Source organism: Amblyraja radiata, chromosome 5 (genome assembly GCF_010909765.2).
Source record: "Amblyraja radiata isolate CabotCenter1 chromosome 5, sAmbRad1.1.pri, whole genome shotgun sequence".
Classification (NCBI taxonomy): domain Eukaryota; kingdom Metazoa; phylum Chordata; class Chondrichthyes; order Rajiformes; family Rajidae; genus Amblyraja; species Amblyraja radiata.
In genome coordinates, this window is record NC_045960.1 from 61,115,045 (window position 1) to 61,142,011 (window position 26,967).

At 45.6% G+C, this 26,967-nt stretch overlaps 1 protein-coding gene across 1 annotated transcript in view; it reads right to left on the bottom strand.

The window, feature by feature from the left end:
* Window positions 1-26,967, bottom strand: part of LOC116973364 (fibronectin type III domain-containing protein 4-like) — a 219,743-nt gene that overhangs the window by 189,864 nt on the left and 2,912 nt on the right. The gene's annotated exons all lie outside the window — the stretch shown is intronic.

Consider the following 26,967-nt stretch of genomic DNA (forward strand, 5'->3'; position numbering starts at 1 on the left):
ACAGCTCAACGTCATTGTTGTACAACGGGGCCTGATTTATAAAAGTAAATCTCCACAGTTGGGGAGGGATAATCGATGGCTGTCGAGAATTGTGCCCCTTAACATCTGAAGCAATTCAACTTCACTGTGCTGCGCAGCAGACCAAAGTGACTCGTTGAAAAGATACAGTGATATTGTCCACCAAACTACCCTCAGACAACATAGAAACATAGAAAATAGGTGAAGGAAGAGGCCATTCGTCCATTGGAGCCAGCACCACCATTCAGTGTGATCATGGCTGATCGTCCCCAATCAATAACTCGTGCCTGCCTTCTCCCCATATCCCTTGATTCCACTAGCCCCTAGAGCTCTATCTAACTCTCTCTTAAATCCATCCAGCGACTTGGCCTCCACTGCCCTCTGTGGCAGGGAATTCCACAAATTCATAACTCTCTGGGTGAAAAAGTTTTTTCTCACCTCAGTCTTAAATGGCTTCCCCTTTATTCTAAGACTGTGGCCCCTGGTTCTGGACTCGCCCAACATTGGGAACATTTTTCATGCATCTAGCTTGTCCAGTCCTTTTATAAGTTTCTATAAGACTTCCCCTCATCCTTCTTGCTAATGTGTTGCTCATGTTGCTGATGGAATGTACCAGGCCTCCCAAAGCAAAAAGTCAGAAACATCCACAGTGAAAAAAATGGAGTGGGTGCCTCATTCATATATCAATATAATATGTTAACCTACCAGGAAGCTACCATAGTAAAGACAGTTTAAGCGTTTACACACATTTGAACTTCACTGCGATAGAATATCGCGATTGCATTACCAAACCGATCACAGGTTCGATCACAATAGCTAAAGAGTTCTGTAATATTTAATAGAGGATGATTGCATCAAAATGTAATATCAAATGGTGAATAAAACCCAAAAGGCAGACTGCAATATCCTGAATGAATAAAATATCAAGAGTGCATTTAAATGATATATTTTAGAGCTACTAATTTAAATTGAAAGTCCAGTCACTGTTTTATAGTCAAGTTTAATAACCAGCTTGTGCAAAAAGGTATGAAAACTGGCAAACAAATGTAACTGTTTTAGGGGTTATTAAGGAATACCATTGGTCTACTCCATAATTATCCCTCAACCACTATCAAAATCTAGTTACATGGCTTCTACTACATTTCCATTAACTCTGCAAAACAATTTCTCATGTTAATCAAACAAGACTTTGTTTTGGAAACCATGTTGATTTTTAAATTATATTTAATGCATTTAACTCTTCGTCATTTGTTTCGATTCCATTATCTTTCCTCTCATTGTTTAGTAAAAGCATTCGACAAGGTTCCACATGGTAGGCCGCTCTGGAAGGTTAGATCGCTTGGGATCCAAGTAGAGAAAGTTGAATGGATAGAAAATTGGCTTCATGGAAGGAAGCAGAGCGTGATGGTGGAAGGTTGCTTCTCGGACTGGAGGCCTGTGACTAGTGTTGTGCCTCAGGGTTCGGTGCTGGGTCCCTTACTGTTTCTCATCTACCTCAAAGATTTGGATGAGAACATACATGGTAAGATTAGCAAGTTTGCATGTTTAGGTTAGTTTAGAGATACAGCGCGGAGACAGGCCCTTCGGCCCACCGAGTCCACACCAACCAGCGATCCCAGCACATTAGCACTATCCTACACACACTAGGGACAGTTTTACACTCATACCAAGCCATTTAACCTACAAACTTTGGAGTGTGGGAGGAAACCAAAGATCACGGAGAAAACCCACGCAGATCATAGGGAGAATGTACAAACTCCGTTCAGACAGCACCCATAGTCGGAATTGAACCCGGGTCTCCGGGGCTGCAAGCGCTGTAAGGTGAATGAGAAAATATTTAATAGGAATTTGAGGGGTAACAAATGGTGGTGGGTTTATGGAACAAGCTGCCAGAGGAGGTAGTTGAGGCAGGAACTATCCCAACATTTAAGAAACAGTTAGATAGGTACTGTACATGTATAGGATAGGTTTGGAGGGATATGAATCAAATACGGCAGGTGGAACTAGTGTAGCTGGGACATGTTGGTTGGTGTGGGCAAGTTGGTGTAACGGGTATAGCTTGGACCCAATAGCAGCACAGAATCAGGCAGGTATAGTTGGTAACGAACTTTATTACGATACTGTAACAGAGTAGTAACACAGGAATGGGTACACCGTACTCACACAGAGGCTCAGGATTGAGCGAGGGTTCCGAAGAGGGGCAGGCAGGGGACGTAGTCGGGGTAGCGGAAGGTCCGGTAACCAGGAGATCCAACACACGATGCAAACAAACCAGCGAGGGACAGACGAAAGGAGAGTCGAAGCCAGGCAGGAAGTCGGGAAATCGCTGGAGAGTCTTGCATGAATGCTGAGAACAATCTGGCACTATGTGAATGGTGAGGAGAGTCTATATACCGGGTTAATTGGTGATCAGAGGCAACTGAGTGCAACAGGTGAGGAGAGTTGGGCTGATGAGAGGGGAGTGGCAGGCAGGCAGGTGAGGAGAAGGAGGGACCGGTGGAAAAGTACTGGGAGGTGAAGTGGATGAGAATGAGGAGAGGGCAGACTGTGACAAACCCCCCCCCCCCCCCCCCCACCCTCAAGGGACGGCTCCTGACGTCCCAAAACTAAAAAAAAAACAATAAAGAAAATAAACCCAATCCACGCAGAGTTGGGTGGGAGGAGGGGGACCGGAGGAGGGCTAATATTCGTCCGAGACATCCATGTCCGCATCCTCCTCCATAGCATCAGAGGAAAGCTCAGTCTAGTCGTCACTGGGCGCCTCAGATGGAAGAGGGGACAGAGTCTCAGGGGCGGCGACCCCTCTAGGAGTGGCGGACTTGGACGGCTGGTCGGGATGACGCCGGTGAAACTCCCTGATGAGGGAGGCGTCCAGGATGTGTCGAGCAGGAACCCAGGACCTCTCCTCTGGACCGTAACCCTCCCAATCGACCAGGTATTGGAGACCCCTCCCGCGACGGCAGGAGCGCAGGAGGCGGTGCACCGTAAAGGCGGGGCCTCCGTCGATGAGACGAAGAGGTGGAGGAGGAGGGACTGCGGGGACCAGGGAGCTCTCCCGGACTGGCTTTACTCTGGACACGTGGAACGTAGGATGGAACCGCATGGAACGAGGCAACTTGAGCCTCACAGCCGCTTGGTTGATGACCTTCTGGATCTCAAAGGGACCGATGAACTTGGGTGCCAACTTCTTGGACTCCACCCTCAAGGGAAGGTCCCGGGTCGACAGCCACACCTTCTGGCCCGCGAGGTAGGTGGGGGCCTGGGTGCAGTGACGGTTGGCAGCCATGGTGTAACGGTCCACGGAGCGGAGAAGAGCCGCTCTGGCTTGGGTCCACGTCCTGCGGCAGCAACGAATGAAGGCCTGGACGGACGGGCAGGAAACCTCTTTCTCCAGCGCCGGGAACAGTGGAGGCTGGAACCCGTAGGCACACTGGAAAGGGGAGAGCCCAGTGGCCGAGCTTGTCAGGGTGTTGTGGGCGTACTCCACCCACAACAACTGCTGGGACCAGGAGGAGGGATGCTTGACACCATACACCGCAGCGCCGTCTCCATCTCCTGATTCTTCCTTTCAGTTTGGCCGTTGGACTGGGTATAAAAGCCGGATGTCAGACTCACGGTGGCCCCCACAAGCGTGCAGAACTCCCTCCAGAACACAGAGGCAAACTGGGGTCCCTGGTCGGAGACCACATCGACGGGGAGACCATGGAGCCTGTAGATGTGGAGTAACATGAGCTCGGCAGTCTCCTTGGCTGACGGAAGCATGGGCAGGGGCACAAAGTGAGCCATCTTGCTAAATCTATCGACCACGGTCAGGATGGTGGTGTGACCACTGGATGGGGGCAGGCCGGTAATGAAGTCCAGGGAGATGTGGGACCATGGTCGATGGGGTACAGGCAGTGGAAGCAGATGACCCGCAGGAGCTTGGTGTGAGACCTTGTGCTGATTGCAAACGGGACAGGCGTTGACAAACTCCCGAGTGCCCCCCTCCAGCGATGCCCACCAGAACCTCCGTAGCACCATCTCCTTGGTCCGCTGAATGCCGGGATGACAGGTGAGTCGAGAGCTGTGGGCCCACTGAAGGACGTCGGACCGCAGGGCAGAAACCACAAACAGGCGATCAGGAGGGCATGCGCTGGGTCCCGGCTGGTTCTCCAAGGCCGCCTTGACCTTCTCCTCCACTTCCCAGGTGAGGGAGGCAACCCTGTGCGAGGACGGGAGGATGGTGTTGGGGCCAGAGGCGGGCTCCTCCTTCGCCAAGAACTGTCGAGAGAGGGCATCGGGCTTCACGTTGCGGGACCCAGGTCGGTAGGAGAGGGAGAAGTTGAAGCGGGTGAGGAAGAGAGACCAGCGGGCCTGACGAGAGTTGAGCCTCTTGGCTGACTGGAGGTAATCAAGGTTCTTGTGGTCAGTCCAAACCAAGAAAGGCTGCTCGGTTCCCTCCAGCCAGTGACGCCATTCCTCCAACGCCAACTTAACCGCCAACAGTTCTCGGTTGCCAATGTCATAATTCCTCTCAGCAGGGGTCAGGCATCGGGAGAAGAAGGCGCATGGATGGAGCTTCTGGTCCCCGGCAGCCCGCTGGGACAGAACAGCTCCCACCCCCACGTCAGAGGCGTCCACCTCCACCACGAACTGTCTCTCTGAGTCCAGAACTTGGAGGATGGGGGCCGATGTAAACCGTGTCTTGAGTGTCTGAAAAGCTTCGTCGCCCCCGGCAGACCACCGGAATGGAACCTTGGAGGAGGTGAGTGCCATGAGGGGTGCGGCCACAGTACTGTAGCCACGGATGAACCGTCGGTAAAAATTGGCGAACCCCAGGAACCTTTGGAGCTGCTTGCGGGAGTTAGGAACAGGCCAGGTGGTGACAGCAGAGACCTTGGCGGGGTCCATCTTGATATTCCCTTGGCCAACGATGTATCCTAGGAAGGAGACTGACGGGGAGTGAAACTCGCACTTCTCAGCTTTAACAAAGAGCGAGTTCTCCAGGAGCCGATGTAGAACTGCCTGGACGTGGTGTACGTGTTCCTCCTTGGTCCGTGAAAAGATGAGGATGTTATCTATATAGACGAACACGTACTTGTTCAACATGTCCCTGAGAACGTCATTGACCAAAGCCTGGAAGACGGCCAGGGCGTTGGTGACGCCAAAGGGCATCACCAGGTATTCATAATGTCCCGTGGGAGTGTTGAAGGTGGTCTTCCACTCATCTCCCTCTTTGATGCGGACCAAGTGGTAGGTGTAGCGTAGATCCAACTTCGAAAAGATGGTGGCCCCCTCCAGGAGCTCGAAAGCAGAGGAGATGAGTGGGAGAGGGTAGCGATTCTTCACCGTGATGCCGTTGAGCCCCCGGTAATCTATGCAGGGACGCAGAGATTTGTCCTTCTCCACGAAGAAGAACCCAGCCCCAGCAGGAGACGAGGAGGGATGGATGAGACCAGCAGCCAAGGAGTCGTTTATGTATTGCTCCATGGCGCCTCTCTCAGGGGCGGACAGGGAGTAAAGGCGACCCCTAGGAGGAGCGGAACCAGGCAGGAGGTCTATGGCGCAGTCATAGGGCCGATGAGGAGGAAGGGAGGTGGCCCTAGACTTGCTAAAAACATCCCCAAAGTCATGGTACTCGGTTGGGACCCCCGTCAGATCTGGAGCAGAACTGGAGCAGGTGGCCGGTTGAGGAGCTGAGGCTTGCTTCAGGCACACTTGGTGGCAGGAAGGGCTCCAACCCAAGATGACCCCCGTCCTCCAGTCGATGTTGGGGTTGTGTCATGGGGATGAGGGGAAGACGGGGAGACTGCAGGATGTGGAACTGGATGGTCTCATGGTGATTACCAGACAGGAGCATGCGCACTGGGACCGTCTGGTGAGAAACAGTCCCCAGGAGATGGCCGTCGAGGGCGTTGGCGGGAACAGGTTCAGGCAGGGGAACACAACTGATGCCAAGCTGGGCGGCTAGTTCCTTGTCCATAAGATTAATGTCACAACCAGAGTCTATGAAGGTGGCGAGGGTGTGAGAACCATCAGACAACAGCAGACGGGCATGACAAAGAGGGCGTCGGGCAGAGGAAAGTTCAGAGGTTCGACTCACCAGTAATTCCTCCGCTACTGGTGAGTCTGGCCTTTTACTGGACACTTGGAGATGTAATGACCCGCCAGGCCACAGTAGTGACAGAGGTTCCCCCGACGCCGACGTTCCCGTTCCTCGGGGGTGAGACTGGTGCGACCCACCTGCCTGGGTTCCGGTTGCCTCGATGGTTGCCCCGACGAGGGTAGTCCAGTCTCTGGAGGAAAACGAGCTTGGGTGGATAGCTGGCGGTCCGCCTGTTCCTGTCGCCTCTCCCGATGTCTCGCCAAAATGCGTCGGTCCAGACGGGTCGTTAGCTCGATAAGCCCATCCAGAGAAGAAGGAAGGTCGTGGGACACCAACTCATCCTTGATATAGTCATTCAAGCCCAGCAAGAAAGCGTCACACTGGGCCGGGGCGTTCCAATCACTCTGACGGGCCCTGGTGCGAAAGTCGATGGCGAAGTCAGCGACGCTCTGGTTCCCCTGGCTCAACCCCAGCAGACCTCCCGCAGCGTCCGGACCCATCGAAACCTCACCGAACACCTTGCGAAGCTCCGCGGCGAAGGCCTGGAAAGAGGAGCAAGCTGGCGTGCGTCGCTCCCATTCAGCCGTTCCCCACAGCCGAGCCCTGCCAGTCAGGTGATTAATGGTAAACGCCACTCTCGCCGCTTCCTGGGCGAAGGTGTAGGGCTGTAGGGCGAAGAGAATGGAACAGTTCGTGATGAATGGGTTGCAGCCCTCCGGGTCTCCAGCGTAGCGCTCCGGGGTTCAGGTGATGGTCCTGGCGGACCGGGAGCTGGTGCTGTCGGAGCCGGAGGCGAAGCATGGGGTGTAGCCTGGGCGAGGGTGGTCGTCAGCTGTTGAACCTGGGTGGCTAGTGCAACCAATGCTTGCTCTTGGTTTGACACAGCCTATCGAACCTCGGAGTTGGAGGCAGTGTGCATAGCTTCGTGCTGCAGGAGCGTGTGCTCAATCCTCTCGAAGCGGTTTGACGGAGACGTTGTGTGCGCTGAGTCCATTGTTGGCCAGATTGTACTGTAACGGGTATAGCTTGGACCTAATAGCAGCACAGAATCAGGCAGGTATAGTTGGTAACGGACTTTATTACGATACTGTAACACAGAGTAGTAACACAGGAATGGGTACACCGTACTCACACAGAGGCTCAGGATTGAGCAAGGGTTCCGAAGAGAGGCAGGCAGGAGACGTAGTCGGGGTAGCGGAAGGTCCGGTAACCAGGAGATCCAACACACGATGCAAACAAACCAGCGAGGGACAGACGAAAGGAGAGTCAAAGCCAGGCAGGAAGTCGGGAAAGCGCTGGAGAGTCTTGCATGAATGCTGAGAACAATCTGGCACTGTGTGAACGGTGAGGAGAGTCTATATACCGGGTTAATTGGTGATCAGAGGCAACTGAGTGCAACAGGTGAGGAGAGTTGGGCTGATGAGAGGGGAGTGGCAGGCGAGGAGAAGGAGGGACCGGTGGAAAAGTACTGGGAGGTGAAGTGGATGAGAATGAGGAGAGGGCAGACTGTGACAGTTGGGCCAAATGGCCTGTTTCCACACTGTACACTCAATGGATCTCGTAAGTTGACTGACCTTTTGTTTACAGATTTTCCTATTACTCTTTCTATTTGGCCTGGACATTAACTGTTTATCACTCTTCTGGAACCATCTTTACTTCAATCGAGTTTTTAGAACATAAATATAAATTGAGATTTTTTAAATCTTTCTAATGAGTTAAATATTTTCCTAGATTTTTTCCTAAATCCATTAACAGACTTTCAAACCTCATCCACTAATGAACTATTTAATTTATTACTGTCTTTACTTAAGTATTCAACATTTCTGCCATTTCTTTGTTATTGGCTTTCAGTTTATCTAATTTGTCAGGGGGGCTACACAAATTTGTTTTCATTTCGTTATGCCTGTGCCTTAAGAGCACATTGTTCCTTTTTATCACTTTTTTTGATTATTTGATATTACACTTTCCTTTTGCCTTCCGAATGTTTTATTTAAACATTGAATACTTACCCTTTTTTTTGGATTTGAATACTTCTTGCAAGTCTTTTATTTTAGATTTGATTTTGTTTCAGCTCAATTATGCATTGGCTTATTATTATTCAGTTACTTATGCTTGAGTTTTAAAGGAATAAATTTAATTGAAGTCCACTTGATTCAATTTAGCGATCTCTTTATTTTGTGAGATTTTATTCCATTTTATCTCATTCATTCCATTTCCTTTGCTAAAACTTTTTTCCCCTCTACTCTTGTGGTTCTGCCTTTCTTTTGCATGAATCATCCATTTCTCCCTTTGTGCTCTCCATAAGTGTATATGCATTTTTAAAAGGCCATGATTTTTGTTTTATGTGAAATTATCATCTTTTACAGATAGCAAGGTTCTGAAGAAGCCATAATAATAAACAGTTCATTTTACATGCTCGTATGGGCAAAAATAGAAAAGATGTGCACATTGTATGTAAAATTATTTCCTCACACGGTATGTTAAAAAAAAGCAGAAAACCAATCCAATTATCTTACATTTCTTTGGCTGCTACAAGAAAGTGTGACAGCTCCCTCCTCTCAGATGCCGCTCTGATCCGTATCAGTGGCTGACAGGTTAGGAGAAGCCAATCCTCAGCATCATTGGTAACAGCTGGGTCCAATTAGCTGACATCAACTTGGCCCACCGGAACCTTGTCAGCCTACTCCTTATTAAACCTCTGGCTGTTCAGGCAAAGGTGAAATCAAAACCATCCCAGTATAGGTTACATGCTATATTGCAGTATCTCACTGAGCTCAGATATTGGATAATTTGGTAAGTACCCACTTGCTTTTTTAACAGGTTTTGCCATCAATTCACTCTGCTCATTCTTTTTCTCATGGTTATTATTACCTATGTTGTGTCTTCCACTCCCCTTTGCTGTTCTTCCAACTGACCAAGACATTTTCCTATCCAATAATTTTAGGTAGGAATAAATGCATAAAAAAGAGAACTGAATGCATGCTTATTTTTTTACAGATGGCAATGTTCAACGCATGTTGCAGATATGGTCATTTCTGTTTTCATACTGGTAAGTACATGACAAGAGATCCTTTTTGAAGTGGTGATAAATGCACGCAAGAGTCACTGGAGTGCAAGAGTAAGAATTATGTTAATTATGTTTGCACAGAAGCAGCAAATGGCTTTGGTACTTTGGAAATGTACTTCAAAATACTGTAAATGAGATAAATAGCTGCAGGTAACATGAAGGTCACATCAATCAATAATGTCAGAGGATGTTAGAAATGCAATTGCTGAGTTAGAGTTTCAAAAGGGAAAAGGATGGTTTTGTTCTTTCAGTGGATACTTAAGCATGAATCATATGGTGTAGGTCTGGAGTTGCATATGGACCAAACCGTGTAAAGCCGTTCACTGTAGGACATTACCTTGTACTAGAAGTTGCACTGGGTATGGATCAGGCACTGTGGAACAAATGTTGGGAAGTTTAGCATTAGGTTTCTGTACTAAATTCAGTTTCAAAAATTGCTACTGTGGAATTCTAACATACTTCTAGGTGGCTAGTCCAATACCTAAACTGCAGTTTATGATCATAGTTTAAAAAGTGGGAGTTTGTAAAAGACTAATGCTGCCTCAATGAGCACTGACCTAGAAAAACAATTCAAAAGGATAGTATGTGCAACCAAAGCATTATAATTAATTATTTAAGAGAAGTCTCTGTAAATAATTATTCAACACAATATCAAGTATATACATGCATTTGTCTCTTTATTCTGTAACTAATGATATTAATTTTATTAATGTGTATAAGCTGTGAGCTTGTAATGCATATTATAAGCTTATAGATCCGCTGCCTATCATTGCCAAGCACCCGGGTTCAATCCTGATCTTGGGTGGTGTCTGTATTGAGTTTGTGTTTTCTCCCATTCCCCCCCCCTCCCCCCCCCCCCCCCCCCCCCCCCCCCCCCCCCCAACTTGTCCATTTAGTCCAAGATGCCTAATCTTAACCCACACCTGGCCCATATCCCCTCTAAACCTTCCCTATACATTTACCTGTCCAAATGTCTTTCAAATGTTCATAAGTGATAGGAATAGAATTCATCCATTCGGCCCTACTATGCCATTCAATCATGGCTGATCTATCTCTCCTTCCTCACTGGTTACTGATTGACAAACCCATAGTAACCCATTTATCCTGACTTTCCTGTTTTTGATTAGTTAGCCAGAAGTTAATGTTTATAAGTCCTCGGAGCAGGATTGGGCCACTCAGCCCATTGAGTCTGTCTACTCTGCCATTCAATCATGACTGATCTATTTTTCCCTCGACTCCATTCAATCATGGCTATTCTATTTTTCCCTCAATTCCATTCTCCTACCTTCTCCCAATAATCAATGATACCCTTACTAAACAAGAATCTGTCGAACTCCACCTTAAAAATCCCAATTACTTGGCCTCCACAGCCGTCTGTGGCAATGAATTCCACAGATTCACCACCCTCTGACTAAGGGTATTGTGGATTATTGGTAGAAGAATAGAAGTACGTCCTTTTATTCTGAGGCTGTGCCCTCTGTCCTCTCCACATCCATTCTATCCAGGCCTTTCACTATTTGGTAAGCTTCAATGAGGTATCCCCTTGTCCTTCTAAACTCCAGTGAGTACTGGCTCAGGGCTGTCAAACATTCATTATACGTCAACCCAATCATCCCTGGGATCATTCTCGAGCCACTCATGTGCACGCCAAATATAGTAACCCAATACCATGCACTCTTTTCTTATGCAGTAATCTTTTATGTGACACTTTAATGCAGATCTCTGGAAATCCAAATACCTTGCATCAACCAATCTTTCTTTATCTCTCCCCCAAATAAATTTTCTTCTCATAAAAACACTTGGACTTGATTGTGTTAAGCTATAAATGCCCTGCCTTCATATCCTTCATTTTGGATTTCAGCATTTTCTTATTGGTACCACTTGGGTCACAAGCCCAGCATGGTTTCTATTGTATAAGCTGACCACTGTCCTTCCCTCATGATGTTTGGTCCCATTGAAATTGAATATTGGTAGGGGAAGAGGAATACAAGTGATTGGTGCCGAAGTATCTGTTTCCTCGATGGCTATTAAATGTCACTTGCACCCTCTGTTATTGCATTATTGAAAATTTATTCCAAATTATCACAAGTTGCAGCAGCTTTACTGATGCATTAAACAAAGCAACACAAAATATGAATGTACAATAAATTATCAGTTAATCCAGATTACCCAGACTGTGATAGTTTAAGCCAAGCCAAAGTGCACGGGTGCAACATTAGATGTACAAAGTCTAATAGCCCTTTTATATACAGATCAGAAGATATTAGCTAAGACTTTGGCTCGCAGATCAAGCTTGGTTATTAGTAAACTAATACATCCAGACCAAACTGGGTTTATACCTAATCGACATTTGTTTTATAATTTGAGACGTTTCCTTAATATATTCGCATAGAACGACAAACGAGGATCTAACAATTATTTCTCAAGATGCAAAAAAAGCTTTCGACCAAGTGGAATGGGCTTATCTTTTCACAGTGTTGGAAAAATTCCAATGGAAAAACCTGGGAATTAATATTGGGGCATGTCACCTTGCTCTTCTTGGGTATTCTTGGATATTCTTTTCAAGCAGGTGGGGACCTCCGATTGTAGTAATGAGTGGTTGAAGAAGTCTGCCAAGCTTCAGCCAGTTGGTCCGTGCAGGATTTAACAACAAGGCCAGGTACACCATCAGGGCTGGATGTTTTGAGGGTTCATCTGTATTAAGGACCTTCTTAAGTTGGCCTTGGTGACTGAGATCACTGTGTTGTTGGGCTATGAGGGGGCTCATGAAGATGTACCATTGTTCACCCTTTTGTAGTGAGCATAGACAGTATTAGACACACCCAGCAGTGATGCATCACTCTTCTTCTTATCGAGTCCACACACAAGATTAGAAGTTGTTCAGCCAGAGCTGAACACACTTCTCGGCATCTGCACAATGGTGTCTGTCTTGCGCTTCTTGTGCGTCTTGTGCGTGGTGGTGGAAAGATTGGTTGAAACAGGGCCGCGACGTGAACGCTCTTTCCTTGGCCCCGATGCATCACTGACACTTGCATTACTCAGTTTCACTTTAAAGAAAGTGATGGCCAGCAAGCCCTGCTACAGTTATCAAGCGTGCATCTACACCTCCAGTGGAGATAAAAAGTGTCTGCTTATGTTCTCTATGGACTTCTTGAGATAATTCCTGGACAACTTGTATGATCCTGCATCACCTGACAAACACTGCAGATCTGCTCCTCAGTAGATTGTCGACCTCCTGGTTAATTTAAGGTTTTTGATCAGGGAACATTTGGATGGTCTTGATGGGAACACACACACACCAGCATATATTTATAGTGATGCAATTATATTTCAGACCCTCTGTCTCAAAACAATGATCCTCATGCCTTGTATATTCATCTGTTAATGTCACCAACAGTAACCTTGGTTTATAGCTACTGTTGGCTTGTTTTATAACTGAAAATATATCAACTAACTGTCTTTTTTCACTGTTGCTGAGGCTGAGCAATAGAAATACTTTGGAGAAATAAGGAAATGCAGATGGTGGTTTACAAAAAAGAGAAAGTGTTGGAGTAACTTAGCGAGTATGGCAACATCTGTGGAGATGCTGTCTAATCTGCTTGGTGACTCCAGCACTGTCTTCTTTTTAATAGAACACTTTAATTTACTTGAGCTTCAGATGTCTCATTGTTAAGCTGTTAGGTTTGGCTATAAACAATATTATGTATATAATGAAATAAATACTGGAAAGGTAAAGAAAACGTCAAACTGAATGTTCATTCAACTTGATAAAAATGTGAAACACTGACTGGTTTGAATGTTTTCGGGGGGTGAAATATGGTCTGGTAGTTTTATTCACTGGTTACTCTGATGCATTTCATTGTAAATGGCATTTTTTTGTTTTCTGGAGACTTTGAATTAAATGTGACAGAATTCTGCATTTGAGCATATAACCTCGTCCTTGTCACCTGTAAGGTTTGCACTATGGAAAGGATGAACAAATCCAATGCTTAAATTAGAAGATTATAAGTGTTTCTGTATATCCTGAAAAGGAAATTGAAGAGGCTGATACCTCGAAGTTACGTTTTTAACAGTGGTCAATGCCGAATTCTTCATATGAAAAAATGTTATCAATCTAATGGGATAGGCAATCTTTCAGATTTAAATTCTGAGAGTCTCGCTCTGAATCTATTACAAATCTGTTTGCCTGGCACGTGAAATTGGTGCATGTACTTTGTATTAATAATAATAATAAACTTTATTTCAGACTCGAGGTCCAGACAAGGGGCAACAATACATAAAAATGCATTGCATATTAAAAAAAATCATAAATTACATATAAAATCTTAGTACGTCAACCGCCTCAACTTCTCCACTCCCCTGTCTCACTCCAATCTCTTCCCCCCCCCCCCTGAACGCACTGCCATCGAATCACTCCGCAACCACCCAGATTGGGTTATCAAACCAGCCGACAAGGGAGGTGCCGTGGTAGTCTGGCGCGCCGATTTCTACAAAGCTGAGGCCACGCGCCAACTCTCGGTCACCTCCTCTTACTTACCCGTGGACCATGACCCCACTGACGAGCACCAGGCCACCATCTCTAGCACCATCACCGACTTCATAAACTCCAAAGCCCTGCCCGACCGAGCCTCCAACCTCATCGTTCCCCAGCCCCGCACGGCCCGTTTTTACCTTCTCCCCAAAATCCACAAACCTGACTGTCCCGGTAGACCCATTGTCTCTGCCTGTTCGTGCCCCACTGAACTCATCTCCACATACCTTGACTCCATACTATCCCCCTTGGTCAAATCCCTTCCTACCTATGTTCAAGACACCTCAGACATCTCCGCGCATTCCATTCTCTAGGCCCTCACCCCCTCATCTTCATCATGGATGTCCAGTCACTCTACACCTCCATCCCCCACCAGAATGGCCTCAAAGCCCTCCGGTTCTTCCTCGACCAGAGGAGCAACCTATACACAGCCACTGACACTCTCCTCCGCCTAGCGGAGCTGGTCCTTCCCCTCAATAACTTCACGTTTGACTCCTCCCATTTCCTCCAAACACAAGGCGTAGCTATGGGCACATGCATGGGCCCCAGCTACGCCTGTCTCTTTGTCGAGTACGTCGAACAATCCTTGTTCAATACGTACCAGGGCCCCATCCCCGACCTCTACCTCTGTTACATCGACGGCTGCTTTGGGGCCACCTCCTGCACCCAAACACAACTGTCTGACTTCATCCACTTCACCACCAACTTCCATCCGGCACTCAAGTACACCTGGACTATTTCCGACACTTCCCTACCATTCCTTGACCTCACTATCTCCATCGCAGGTGATAGACTTCTGACCGACATCCACTACAAACCCACTGACTCCCATGGCTATCTGGACTACACTTCTTCCCACCCTGCCTCCTGTAAGGACTCCATCCCCCACTCCCAATTCCTCCGCCTATGCCGCATCTGCTCCCAGGATGAGGCGTTCCACACCAGGGCATCTGAAATGTCCTCATTCTTCAGGGAACAGGGATTCCCCTCCTCCACCATAGATGAGGCTCGCACCAGGGTCTCTTCCATACCCCGCAACACTGCTCTCTCTCCCCATCCCCGCACTCGCAACAAGGGCAGAGTCCCCCTAGTCCTCACCTTTCACCCTACCAGCCGTCACATACAACAAATAATCCTACGTCATTTTCGCAACCTCCAACATGACCCCACCACTCGCCACATCTTCCCATCTCCCCCAATGTCTGCCTTCCGCAAAGACCACTCCCACCGCAACTCCCTTGTCAATTCTTCCCTTCCCTCCCGTACCACCCCCTCCCCGGGCACTTTCCGTTGCAACCGCAAGAAATGCAACACCTGTCCCTTGACCTCCCCCCTCGACTCCATTCAAAGACCCAAGCAGTCGTTCCAGGTGCGACAGAGGTTCACCTGTATCTCCTCCAACCTCATCTGCTGCTCTAGATGTCAGCTGATCTACATTGGTGAGACTAAGCGGAGGTTGGGCGATCGTTTCGCCGAACACCTCCGCTCGGTCCGCAAGAACCTACCTGACCTCCCGGTGGCTCAGCACTTCAACTCCCATTCCCAATCTGACCCCTCTGTCCTGGGTCTCCTCCATTGCCAGAGTGAGCAACACCGGAAATTGGAGGAACAGCACCTCGTATTCCGCTTAGGGAGCCTGCATTCGGCGGGCATGAACATTGAATTCTCCCAATTTTGTTAGCCCTTGCTGTCTCCTCCCCTTCCTCAGCACTCGAGCTGTCTCCTCCCATTCCCCAGCCCTCGGGCTCCTCCTCCTTTTTCCTTCCTTCTCCCCGCCACCCCCTATCAATCTGAAGAAGGGTTTCGGCCCGAAACGTTACCCATTTCCTTCGCTCCATAGTTGCTGCTGCACCCGTTGAGTTTCTCCAGCATTTTTGTGTACCTTCGATTTTCCAGCATCTACAATTCCTTCTTGAACACTAAAATCTTAGTATATCACTTATAAAAGCATCATAAATTATATATTAAAAAAAAAACACAATACATGAATTAAAATCCAGAATAAAAAAATGATCAATGTCCTACAACGATACCAGTGTCTCCACAACTGGGATTCGTAGCATGTAGTGCTAAACCTTAGACTCAAACAACTTTCTGTGATTAACACGGTCAAAGGCTTTGGAAGCATCAATAAAGCACATAAGGATTGAAGAGTTTTTGCCTCTATATTTGTTTACAATCTCCTTTAGGGCATATATGCATAAGTCAGTGCCATGTTTAGCTTTAAAACTAAACTGGTTATCTGTGGAGTTAACAAACTCATTTATTCTATCCAGCAGAACTCTTTCTAAAACTTTTGACAATATGCTGGCTGAAGCTATGGGCCTGTAATTATTTAGGCTGCCTACTTTACCAGCTATGTCCTTAATGACCGGCACTAACAGAACAGACAACATTGAGTTTGGTAACAAGCCATGAATCATAAAGTCAGTAAAACAAATAGCAAATATTATTGTCTGCGCGATGTAAATTCTATTACAATGAAAGTCAAAGGTTGAAGCAGCCTCTGTAACCCAATATGGTAGCAGCATGTAGCAGCATCATTATTACAAAGAAGGCTAATAAATTTGCATTATCCACAAGCACAGAGGTTGGTAAGAATCAACAAGTGCATTAAACCTAATTATAAAAACATTAGATATTTACAAAACTAAAAATAATCAAAATTGACATAGAAACATAGAAAATAGATGCAGGAGTAGGCCATTCGGCCCTTCGAGCCTGCACTGCCATTCGATATGATCATGGCTGATCATCCAACTCGGTATCCCATCCCAGCCTTCTCTCCATACCCCCTGATCCCTTTAGCCACAAGGGCCACATCTAACTCCCTCTTAAATATAGCCAATGAACTGGCCTCAACTACCTTCTGTGGCAGAGAATTCCACAGATTCACCACTCTCTGTGTAAGCTGTTATTAAGACATGTTACTAAGCTGCTGACAGTACAACCCTACTGGTACAAAATCGTTATGTAGTTAGCAATTTAAATGTAACCAAATCTATTGTCCTTAAGTGTATTCATCAAATTATTTATGAGAATTGAATTGTTTATTTAATATGCTGCGCGAGGGGACATGGTAAACAGTGGGTTTTATTACAATAGGAGTATAATAAACCATTAAGTCTTTAAATTGTTGTGCCCAGACAACAGATGTAAAGACTGAGCAAGAAGACTAGTAATTGTAGATACTCAAAAATACATGCATGTACGCGCACACACACATCAACCAAACTTGTCCATGCCAACTAAAATGGCCATCTAAGATAGTCAACTTCCACAACAACCCTTTGACTCATTCATCCAAGCCGATATCAAACCCAATTGGCTTACTCACTTTGTATTCGAAGCGCTTTTTCACCCTAAGGGACTTTGTCAAAGGCCTTGGTTATAGACAACGTCCACTGCCCTGTCCTCATCAATCCCCTTGGTGACTTCTTTAAAAATATCGGATTTGTGAGACATTATTTCCAATACACAAAGCCATGCTGATCATCCCAAATCAGCCCATGTCCAACCAAATGCTGGTAGATTCTGCCCTCAAGAATCCCCTCCAACAACTTGCCCACCACTGATGTTGGGCATACTGCCTTGTAGTTCCCTGGCTAGTACTTGCTGCCGTTCTGCAAAATATAGTTCAACATTAGCTACCCCTCAGTCTTCCAGAACACACTTTGTGACTAAAGATGATGCAAATATCTCTGCAATGGCCTCCATAATTTGCTCTCTAGCTTCCCGCAAGGTCCAAGGATTACTTGGTCAGTCCCTGGGGATTTATCTACCTTAAAGTGATTTAAAACCACCAGTACCTCCTATTTAATAATTGTTATGTGACCTAAGATATCTGAACTGCTCTGACTAAATTCCTGAGCTTCCATGATAAAAACAGAGAAGTATTAATGTAATATCTCTGGTATCTATCCATCTAGGAGGGGGCGCTGCTCTAGCAGCAGCCATGTCAGCAGCGCGTTAGTTTTTTCAACTTTTTAATTTTTTTTTAGTATGTTTTAAAGTATGTGTTTGATGTTTCTCGGTGTGTCTTGTGTGTGAGGGGGGGGGGGGGGGGTAAGGGGGAAACCGCTTCGGTCGCCTCCTCCATGGAGAGGCAACTTTTTCCAGGTCGCCTCCCCCGTGGCCTAACAGCAAGGATCGGCGCGGCATTTCCACGGAGACGCGCCCAGGACTTCAGCAGCGGGCGCAGCGTGGACTCTCGGCATGGAGCGGGTGAGCCTTCGCTGGGGCTCGCCGGAGGGGAGAGCTCGGTTTCGCAAGCCCGCGGCAGCCTGAAGCCGCGGTCTGCAGAGTTCCAGCTGGTGCAGCGTCTACAGCCCGGGATCCCTCGTGGGGGACCCGACGGGGGGAAGAAGAAGCCACCACTGCCGGCCCGCGGCCAACTTCTACCGCGGGCCCGGCGTGAACTTAACATCACCCCTGGAGGGGAGCTTCGACTGCCGGCCCTGCAGTCTACGGTGCTTCTGGCTGCGGCGGAGACTTTAAATCTCGACCGCCGGCCTGCGGCCTACAACAACTTAAAGCCGCGGTCTCCGGTGAGGAAGAGCCGATCCTGGACTGGTCCTGTCCACGGGGGGGAAATGGAGGAGGACTGGCCAAATTCTGTGCCTTCCACCACAGTGATGAATGCTGTGGTGGATGTTTGTGTTACATTTTTATTGTGGTTGTGTGTTCTTTATTATTGTACTGCTGCTGACAACCCAAATTCCACCGACCCTGGTTGTGTGGCAATAAATTCTATCTATCTATCTTGTGGTTCTACACAAAGATGGTCATGCTGATCTTTAAGGGATCTATTGTTTCCTTAACCACCGTTTTACTCCTAATGTACATGCAAAATCTCAGGGATTTTCCTTTACCTTACCTGCCAGCTCCATTTCACGACCTCTTTTTGTCCTCCGGGTTGCTTTATTAAATGCACTCCTATATTTCGTATACTCAGACTGATTTGATTGACCCTGACGGCCCAAATCTGATGTTTGCCTCCGTTTTCCTGACCAGAGCCTCAATATCCATTGTCAACCATGATTCTCTAAAGTTGCCAGCTTTAGCCGTCTCCCTGGCAGGAACATGATGCCTCTGCACTCCTGCTATCTCACGTTTGAAAGCCCCCACCTGCCAGCCATCCCCTTACTGCAAACAGATTCTCCTGATCAACTTCTGCAAGCTCCATCCACTGCCTCTAAATTGGGCCTTGCTGATTTTTGAACCTTACTTTAGGACAAATGGAATTATGGCCAGATGTTCACTGGTCCCAAAGTGCTCCCCCTTGACACTTCAGACACTTTTCCCACCTCGTTCCTTGAGGGGAGGTCCAGTGTTGTGTTCCCTTGAGGGCCCTCCATATATTGATTAAGGAAGCTTTCTTGGACACATTTAACAAACTCCGCCCAAGGGCTAATCCAGTCAATATTAGGGAAGTTGAAATTTCCCACTAAAGCTATCCCATTATTTTACAACTACCTGCAATCTCTCTACACACCTGCTCCTCTGTTTCATGCTGACAATTGGGAGGTGTATAATACAGTATAATGATCAATGTAATCATTCCCTTTCTATTTCTAAGTTCTACCCATACAGCCTCACTGGGCGATCTCCCAAGAATGTCCTTACTGAGCACTGTAGTTATTTTCTCCTTGATCAACACACCTCTCTTACCTGCATCTGTAGCACACCTGCAGCAGCCACACCATGGAATTTTGAGCTGCCAGTCCTGCCCTTCTCACAGCCATGTTTCTGTAATGGCATAATATCCCAGCCCGAGTCAATCTACACTCCCGAGTTCTTCCACTATACCTGTTATGCTTCTAACCTTGAAATAACTTAAACCACTGGTCTTCCCCTCTGTTTACAGTGCATCTGCCTATCCTGTCTACTAATCTGGTTCTCTTTGAATTCAGTATTTGTCCCCAAGTTCACATTTGCCTTCTTTCTGCTCTGGGACACTGCATCCTTTGTCTACCCTTCCAAGTAGTAGTAGCAAATCTCCCTCCCAGGGTATTTGGTCTCTTCCAGTTCAGGTACACTTATATGTCACCTCTGCCCCAGAAGTGACCCCAATTATCCAAAATCTGGAGCTCCTGCCCCCTGTACTAACTCCTCAGTCATGTATTGATCAGCCCCATCCTTCCATTCTTACTCATTAGCATGTGGAATTGGGAGTAATCCAGAGGTTACCGCCCTTGAAATCTTGCATTTTATCTTTCCTAACTCCCTATGTTCACTTTGCCGGACCTCATTCCTTTTCCTATCTGCGCTGTTGGTACAATGTGCACCATGACCTCTGGCTGCTTGAGAATGTTCTGCAGTTGCTCCACAGCATCCTGCGATCAGGGAGGTAACACACCATCCTGGAGTCCCGTCTGCTGCCACAGAAATTCCTGTCTGTACCCCTGACTACTAAAGTCTCCCTAACACCATAGCCCCATCTGACCACCTTATCTGGCTGTGTCTCAAAGCCACACCTGGTACCACAGATTTGGCTGCTGCTGATTCCGCTAGCATGGTCCACCCCACACACACACTTACCATCCAAAGTCTCTACAAAATTATTATTTCAACTAGATTTGTAAGTGAAATCGTGCCACCTTTCATATAAAGTCAAACGATCACTTAGGATATTCTTATCTTAGCTGTACTCAATACATTCCAGCTCCTTACATATCTCACTTAGATAAAACAGTAAATCAAACTAAGGCTAATGAGAGGGGGCATGGGGAAGAATCAATGGGGGAGAGGTGCATGCACTGAAGGCCTAGCAAACTAAATGATTTAAAATTGGAAGTGGTCGTCAACTCTGTTCTTACACCTGTTTACTTGAACTTGTTGCAGTGACTGATGCTAGTTTCACAGTTTCCAATACATCTCCAGTAACAGCCTCCACCATCTGGGTGCTGCAGTGGAAATGCAAGGTCAGGTTGCTTGACTCTAAACTCTGCCAATTGCCTCGTTGTTAAGGTTTATCGTGTACATAGGTGTTTGTTGTGATTGATAGCAATCTTTCCTCCAACAGATAATTAGGGCTGCTGAGGTGTTCTCCCAGGAGGGCTGCGTAGCTTTGTGAAGCACAGCCCGTTGCCCTTGTTTACTGTAGGATGACATTAATAATTATTGCACCACTGTCATCTTCAGTGCACTTGACCTTGACAATCAATCAGCCAGCCAGGAATGAAATGTAAATGGTGCAGCCCCACGCTGAGTGTTTGCTAAGGTTGTTCACCAAAGTCATCTCAGTGAGGACACCCGGCCTTCCATCAGCTGTGTCAAGAACACTGCTTAGGAACACTTGGATAGCCAAAGGAAGAAGATCATTAAGAAAATGCATAAGGTGGTGATGCTGAGAGTCTGTTGATGAATGTCGAATAGGGTGTTGATTCATGATATTGTACAAACTGAAATTCTTCAACAATGTCTGGGGAAAAAGAGACTAACTAGGTTGCCCCCTCTTTCTTTTCTTCCTCCAATTCTCCATTGTTGCCTCATTTCAGCTGTTATTCATCCAACTGGAGGTATGGCCTGTTATCTGATGATGGCAAGGTTGAGCAGTCTGCAGATAACTAATACAGGTCTTCCCCAACTTATGCAATAGGCGGCATGTAAACTTAAGCAATTCTTTAAGCCCGATGCTTTATTTCTGAATTGTGCATCTCGGTAGTCTCGGTAGTCTTGGTAGCAGTGTGTTACTGCTGTCACATGCGGCTCATTCTGCAAACCAGTCAGCCATTCCCATGTCGGAGCTCCCATGTGGTTCCCATGTTAAATAGTAAATTTACCTGTGCGCAATAACACCTCCGATTCTGGCTTCTGACTGGAATCTCTTTAGTGTGGGCACATCTGACATGCAGAGCCCACAGTCACTGGTACCTTACAGTACAGGGAAATCCATAACTCCCAAAGCTACCTTCTGACAAGAGAAAGTTAAATCAAGCCTGCTCTCCTCAATTGGATAGCCGTAGTGGGCTGCCTTGTGTATCAGAAGGCAACAGACTACATAATATGTTCTTAAATTTTTTTTTATTTTTATTTTTTTATTATTTTTATTAGAAGTACGGTAAATTACAATAATACACACATATATCTTAATACATTTTTTGTACCGCTTCATTTTTTTGAGCTTTAAGAAAAAGATAGAAGTAAGGAAAGTAAAGAAAGTGCGCAAGAGTCGTGAAGTGCAAGAGAGTGTTGGGAAAAGAAAGCCCCTTAGAAAAGAAGTTAGAGAAGGAAGTGAAGTAAGAAAGTAGACCCTAGAAAAGAAAGAAAAAGAAAGTAAGGACAATCGCTCTATTATAACATTAAACTCCGCAGAAAGACTACCAACCAAGTCTGTTTTTGTTGTTTTACCTCCCGTTGCCAGGTCCTGATACCATTTATTTATTTATTGAAGCAATGAAGACAAAAGCGGAATCAGCTAATCTAATATCGTACTTATATAATATAATTTTAAACATAGAAATACCCACAACAGATGGAATTAGAAGAGACTGGGAACAAGAATTAGCTATAAAAATTTCAAAAGAGAGCTGGGATAATCATTTACTACAGGTGCATAAATGTTCGATCAATGTACGACATACGCTTATCCAATTCAAAACATTACATAGACTATATTATTCAAAAACTAAATTAAATAAAATCTTTCCTAGTGTTTCACCAATCTGTGATAAATGTCTGTGTCAAGAAGCTACCATAGCGCATTCTTTTGTTTTTTGTACAAAAATCCAAAAATTCTGGCATGGAATATTTGATATTTTTTCAAAATTAATTAAAATAAAACTGGTACCAAAACCAGAATGGATCATTTTTGGGATATCGGAAGGTATCCCTGAATTAAACGTGTATCAGAAGAATTTACTCAATTACGGGCTAATAATGGGAAAAAAGCTCATACTTAAATTCTGGAAAAATGCGCCCACACCAACAATAAAAATGTGGACATCAAATATGTTTGAAACATTACATCTGGAAGAGATGAGATTCCTCTTAGCAGGTAAAGCAAACCAATTCCAAAAGACGTGGTCTACGTTTATGGACCTATTACAAGCATGAGGTGCAATAGTAATTTAAAAAATAAATATGTTCTTAAATTGCAGGGCAGGGACAGTGGCCTTGTTCATCAGTTGGGAGATTTCAAAGTGAATAATGGTGTAGATGCTTTGCACACTGCTCCTCTGCAAGGATCTTATTGGAGAATTGATCATGGAGCATCACAGCTATGGCTTGCTCACCTTACACATGACCTTCTGCTAGCAGCTTGCTCTGCTCTGGGTATCCCCGGCTCATTCTCCCAGTTATTCTGCGGTCCCTTATACTCATCAAGTAATGCACCCATATCAAGGAGAGATATGTTTTTGCAGGTCTTGAAGAGGATAAAAATAATCTTCAGCCCTGCCATATCACTGCAATCTGAAATAATAATATTAATGCACCAACAGCAAAAAAATAACAACCAGATGAAATTAGTCAGTAGCTAACCTTTATGTAATTGATGATATAAATAAGTCTGCTGGTTTGCAATGCCACTGACACATCTTCAGTTGTGTGCCACTGACACATCTTCAGTTGTGTGAGATTAAGAAAATACTTTTGATGGAAGGTTAAGTTCTGAATTGTCAGCATTGGTGTCAGATCGGCATTGCTAATCTCCCTCCTCTGCTTGCATCTGGCAGACATTCACTGTCAGTGCCAACACGCACACTAAACAGAAAGGCAGCTGGCACAATGCACCATGCAGGAGCCTCTTTATGATTCCCAGAACACTTCAAGCATTCAAATAAATAATTGCCACAAAGGCTATTATCTCATTGGTAGGGACAAATAAGACAACTGATGCTCATATATGTATCACTGTTTTAAAGCTGATATGTTGTTATGACAGGCAGTTCAGAATTTATAGTGTTGTAAAGGACAGTCTTTCAGGATCATTAAAGAAACAACTTCATAATGGATTTTCAATGGATGTTTGGTTGCATTGTTTGTCATTGGTGTACCACAGTCAAGAACATGTTTGCTACTTTGTCTGACAATTCTGTGACAGCTGTGGAAATGCATGTTTTCACAAAGATCTTTGTTATTGTCCAGCAGAAACAAAGGAAGTAAAAGTTTGACGCATTCTTCTGCTGCCATTTGTTCAGTGTCTCAAGAGCTACGTGCATTAACAGGGGGTGGTCTGCACCTCAGATTGTGGGAACATCTACATAACAAGGGCTGATTTAAGTTTCACACCTTTTTCTGAGTAATTGTCGCAATTCTGAGGTTTGACACGATGTTGAAGTCACTCAGCAGGTCAGGCATCATCTCTGAAGAAAAGGAATAGGGGATGTTTAGGGTCGAGACCCTTCATCAGTCCGACCCGAAACATCCCCTATTCCTTTTCTTCAGAGGTGATACCTGACCTGCGTACGGCCTCGTGGGGCCGGTCCCACTTCGATCGCCGGAGCAATATGGAGTTGTGCGGGGCTAGTCCCGACATAGCGAAAAACTGACACTGTCCAAATATTCTGCGCGGCAACGGCCTGTAGGCCCGCATCCGCATTGAGGCCGTACGCAGCGTCTTGACGGCGTACGCATAGCGCGTGGCGTTGCGCGATGACGTCACCGCCTGGCGTGCCATTGCGTGATGACGTAACCGCCCGACGCCGTGCGACGTCCAAATTCAGTCGGCCCGCCTCCTGCCCAGCTGATTGGTGAGTATGATGTTGGGACCAGCCCCGCACAACTGCAGACGGCTCCGCGGTTGGAAGTGGGACCGGCCCCGCGAGGCCGTATGCCTCAAGCAACCACGTTTGGTCGCGCTAGACGCATGCAATCGCATACTGGTGGGACAGGCCCTTCAGTAGCATGCTGTTCAAGAATTCAGAGCAGTTCAGTGAGAGATAAGTTTCCTTCACTTGTGTGTTTTAATAGCTGAATGCTACACTATGCATTCCATTTAAAATTATTCTGCTGTTACTGAACAGCATAACCTTTGACTCTGAGCAGTGGCAGACCTGTACAAAATTCCCAAAGGCTTAAAAAGCTAAATGTTTCTTTTCAACTAATAAATAATTGGAGTAGATCTTTAGGCAAAGTCTAAGATATGGCGTAGAGTCAGCCCGGATCTGTTTTTACTAATGTTTCTGCAACTTTCAATAATATTCTAGTGTTAGTGCCATATTGTCCTAACCAAATCCTTTCACCCACACACAACTATTTTCTTTCATTTTCTAAAGATTTCTAGGCCCAATGGGTTCCAGGAAATATGTATTAGGCAAAACAGAGCTTTTTTTGAATATATGGACCTACACTTAAGGCAACGATTTCCTTCTCTTTTCTTAACTGCTATTTTTTTTTATACGTAAGTTTTATTCATACACTGTTCTACAGTGTGGGCACTGGAGCAACACTTTTTTTACCTAAATTCATATTTTTGATTTGATTTGTTCTTGTTATGTTTCTTGAAAACATATGGAAATATTTGTCATGTCATTTCTAATAAAGAGGGAGAGAGTGGATTGCACAAGCCTGTATGTTCGACAATATCATCAGCATACTTGCACTAAACATTATTCCCTTATCATGTATCTGTACATTGCGAATGGCTCAATATTGCCTTTCTGCTGGCTGGTTAGCATGAAACAAAAGCTTTTCATTGTACACATGATAGTAACCTAAATGGAAACTGATATTTTAAATTGGAGCCTTGTAATTATGACAATTGGACTTATGGTGTCATCAAGGTCTCTTGGCATGCCTTCTTCCCAGATGTGAGAGATGATGTTGTGAATTAGCTTCAGGAGATCCTCTCTGCCGAGTTTCAGGTTATCATTTCAATCTGAAGATTTCATCCACTTGTCTGTCAGGGGCAATGAGTGAGAATGGATGGTTTGCTGGGGAATGGTGTCAAAGTCATTTATGTCAAGGGCAGGCTCCCAGTTGAAGATTCTTTGAGGTGCTCCTACCAGTGAGCACAAACTTTTTGTTTTATTTTTTAGAGATACAGCAAGGAAACAGGCCCTTCAGCCCATTGAGTCCACACCGACCAGCGATCACCCCATACACTAGCACTATCCTACACACTAGTGACAATTCTTTATGCGAGGAGTTGGAGTTTGTGGTGTGGGGAGATGGGACTGGCTCGGTGGTGGTGTTTGTGCCGTGGGGGAAAAGATAGTTGCTGTTTACTGCTTACTTCTTCCTCCGTATCATTTCCTGCTTCCTTGCCCTGACCTAACTGGTGCGGATTCATCTATTCCTTTCATCACTTCCAGATTCAGCAATTGCCTTGTGCTTTGCTTCCATTCGCCATAAACCTCAGCTCTCCAACACTCCCCTACCCATATAGTAGTTTGTGCCAAGTTCTCCTCATCCATCATTCCTGGTTTCTCCTGTACAGTTCTTTGAATTGAAAATTCTTATCAATAAATTTCAATTACTTAATGTTCTTGAGCTTACCAGTCTCCTAATGCGACCCCCCCCCCCCCCCCCCCCCCATCCTAAACCTCCAAACAACTTATTTGCTTAACTCTGAGCTCTTGTACACTCAGTCCTTTGGCCTTTTACTGCTGCCTGTCTTCAATCCTCTGAAATTCATTTGTTATGGTACTGTGGCCCCTTTCTCCTTCTTTAACACTCTTTAATCATCTATCCAAATATTTCCATGTAGACTCATTGGTGGATGTTGTATGATGGCCCTATATAAATACATGTTATTGCATTATGTAAATGCATGGAAATGCTTTTAGATGACCGACTCCCCAAAAACAGACATACACGTTTTGTTGTATAAAATTACGATTTTTGTATTTTGTAAATCTTTTGTTATGAATCTAAATTAGTGTAACAATTTTTTTTTTATTGATACTTCATTCACAAAGACTTAAGACTTTTGCCTTCCATCACAGTGAGGAACTGCCTGGTGAACTCACTGTGGTGGATGTTAATTTGTGTTGTGTGTTTTTGTCATTTTTACTATATGTAGAACTGTAAGGCAACGAAACTTCGTTCAGACCGCAAGGTTGAATAACAATAAAGGCTACTTTGACTTCGACTGATTCTCTCCTCATAAACCATGATACTATTTCAACTTATTTCTCGTATTCTGAGGAAAGACATTCTTGCCATAGAGGGAGTACAGAGAAGGTTCACCAGACTGAATCCTGGGATATCAGGACTTTCATATGAAGAACTCAGACAAATAGTTTACTGGTCACAGTAACACAGCTGAAAATGGTTGAACTAAATGGATATGTAGTTTGGAAAAGCTGTTCTCTGAAATGC